This window comes from Diachasma alloeum, unplaced genomic scaffold (genome assembly GCF_001412515.2).
Source record: "Diachasma alloeum isolate Michigan unplaced genomic scaffold, Dall2.0 Dall_scaffold_00182, whole genome shotgun sequence".
Taxonomy (NCBI): domain Eukaryota; kingdom Metazoa; phylum Arthropoda; class Insecta; order Hymenoptera; family Braconidae; genus Diachasma; species Diachasma alloeum.
Genome location: NW_021680348.1, coordinates 349,397 through 352,912, shown reverse-complemented (window position 1 = coordinate 352,912; position 3,516 = coordinate 349,397).

Here is a 3,516-nt window from a genome sequence, read left to right as displayed (position 1 = left end):
GGGGGGGGGGGGGTTCACGCTTGTGACGGTCATGATAACTAACTTATAACTTCAATTCGTGGAGTTCGTATGCCCGGAGCTGAACTCTTACGGAGTATCCACTGTAGTTGCATTTCCCCTCATCACAATTTTTTGTCGTTCGAGAGCTTCTCTTACTCCATCACCTACGGAGCGTGCGCACAAAAAAACCTAAATGTACATTATGTTTACGAAGTTGTCTTCGATGCTTTCTGAAATGTAAATTACACTTAAAATCCATTGAATTTAATACGACTACATAAACGTAATTTATGACTTCGTATTCGTAATTTACACTGATTTTTTCCGTATTTTATGTTTACTTATCCGTAATCAACGACGAATTTTCGATCAAATTACGACTATTCTCAAGACTAATTGCAACTCTCAGAATGTTAGAGTCAAAAAATAAGTATCAGAATATAAGGGTCACAATGTGCCTGATCTTCACTTTTTCCTCTTATATTCTTACCCTCATTTCCTGACCTACCCGAGTGTAAATTCCGGTCAGGTCTTGATCAAGTTTGAATCAGGTTAGACCTGACCACTGATCAGGTATTGATCAAGTTGACGGATCCGCTCTTGATCAGACATGTTACGCCTCTGACCAATCCGGATTTGATCAGGACGAATGGATCCGAACTTGATCAAGTCGACTGTATGAAAACGGGATGACCTGTCTGTCAGTATTAATAACAATTATCAATGATAATTAATCCAAAACAAAAGATAATTCAATTCTTTTACCGTAGGCCGCCTCTCTTAATGAATCTCTGCTGTTATTACCTCTGAAAAAGCTCATTATTTTTTTACCGATGCTGGGGATCAAATCGGGGACCCTATGATTGCTAATCCTATGCCCTAACTACTACGCTATCGTGCTATTACCATTGAGTAAACTGTACATTGCCAATATGATTTGTATCGGGGTATTCGTTGAATTTACAATTATTCCTGATCTCGCGCATGTGCGTGTGTATTCTGAGAGATAAAATATGTTCAATTAAATTTTTATGTATTTCATTAATGAATAATAATAATGATAATAACAATAACACTAATGAATAAATAGACATTTGGTGATTTTTTTTCTCAAGATCATTTGCGTATAAGTTTGATACTCCTGTTCTAATACGTATTTACGGTATCATCATCCCTCCCTTCTGTACATTTGAGAAGGGCTGGCTGTTAATTAAATTGATTAATTAAATTAAATTCATTAAATTAAATTAATTTAATTTAATTGATTTTAATTATATTATAACGATTCTTTTTACAGATTGAAAATAATTATTGATAATGGTTGATAAAACTTAATTTGAATAGTATAATAATAGTTAATTAAATTATTCGAAAAACTTCTTAAAATTAATGTCAGATGAATCTGAATCTGATCATTTTCTCTTCAATTGACCCCGTTCAAATGCCGATCAAAGACATCGAATCAGAATTTGATCAAACTGGGGTCAGGCAGCCGACCTCAGGGTGAAATCGTGCCTCACCTGATCAGAACTTGATCTGAATCATCCTGCAGTTTTTCGGATCCGATCTGTTGGATCAGAACTTGGTCAGGTTCTCATCAGGAATCACCGGATCAGTCGAACCTTACAAAAACCTGATCAAATTCTGATCGTGCTTCAGGTGGACCTGAAGCAAATTCCACTCGGGTATATTTTTCGACCCGTACCTGATTTTTTTTCGTGAATGACGCATAAGTAAATCGTAAAATACGTTCCTATTAAAATCGTAATTTACGATTTCTGCAGCATAAAATACGCTTAGTGAAAGACGTAAAAGACGCTTTGTTTGGGAATAATTTATGTTTTTATTTTGACCGTTAAGTACGCCTTTTTGAAGACTAAATTCCAATTTTCATGATGAAAAAAAAGCCAAACCAACCATCTTATTGGCGTTAAGCATACATTACGCTCAGCAAAACGTAATTTATGTTTAGATTTTTCTATGTGTGGTGGAGATAGGGAGATACAGTCGCATTTTCAGAATCTACTTCCCCTATTGCCCCATGCGTGCGACTATAACGAGAGTCTACACGGAGAAAAAAATTCCAGAAAAATTACTGTGGTAGCACGATAAAATGGGTTCGTTTGGACGGACCCAGAAAAAGTACCGTGCCAGCACTGAAAAATTTTCTGTGGAGTACAAGAATTTTTCACGGTACATCTGAGAAAAATTCCCGTAGCGCACGGCAGAAATTCCGGTGCTGGCACGGGAATTTTTCCGGGTCCGTCCAGATGAACCTACTATTTTACCGTGCTACCACAGTAATTTTTCTGGAATTTTTTTCTCCGTGTACTCTACATACATATATATGTGAGTCACCACCAAAAAATCGCATATTTGAACTTTTGAGACCAAACTTAGTTACCCTGACACAATAAACTAGAAACTTAAATACGTATGCACTGATCGAATGATTCATTTATTCCAAGCGAGATTGTTAACTATTAACGAATGGTAGAGTTGAATATGACCAAATGAATATTCGTTAATAGTTAATGAATGGTTCACTTGAATGGCGAAAGTCAAGTCAAACAAGGCTCCTCAAATATACGTTCGTTAACTATTAACGAATGAACATTTGGTGAGACCGAATAGACCCTAATTAACCTCCAACCAAAATCCATTCGTTAACAATAACTAATCCATTCTATCAGTGTGGGTACAAAACCTCTGTCCGGAAGCAAAAATCTTAAATTAAGAACGATAATTTTTAAATTTGGGGCATTCGTTTCTGACTTGACATCAATTTTTCTTGCATAAAAAAATGAGCAAATTGTGGTCTTCAGAAGACAGGAAAATTCTACTCGCAATTCGAAAAAGCCAATCTCTCCTACTCGGGGAATTTTGCGACAAGGTCGTTGCATACAAACAAATATGTCAAGTTTCATAGGGAAAATTGCTTGCGCAAGTGCTGGGAATCTTTTTATCCTGCGAAACTTGATATATTCATTTGTACGCAACGAAGTTGTCGGAAAATATACCAACATTTTGAAGTTCTTGGGGTATTACTACTGAGAATGCAACTCCCTCCCGTCTCTGTTGAATACAATTCTTGTGGCAAGAATGGGCTAGTGACAATCTCAATTCAAGATTTTTGAAAACGCACATGTTACGAAACATTCTTCCAAAAAAGGAGTTATTTATGTAAAAACTCTCGTTCTTACGTTAAGAATGAAATTTCCCATAACCATCGGTGCACACGACTGGTTGAAATTCGAGATTGTGTCAAGAATGCATGGATTTGGCATGAATTTAGTTGTACTCCTTTCAATAGCTACTTTTCTTGTGTTCTCAAGCCAAATTCTAAATTTTAGAAACATTGTTCTTAATTTCAGAACTTTTTTTTATCTCTGTGTAATCTTATTGGGTAAACCGATAGATGATGTTTTGTGTAGATGATGAGAGACGGATGATTTCTCCCGTAGAGAGACAAGAACAATGCTGAATGAAACCAGCCGGTGACGAGCTGGAGCTGAG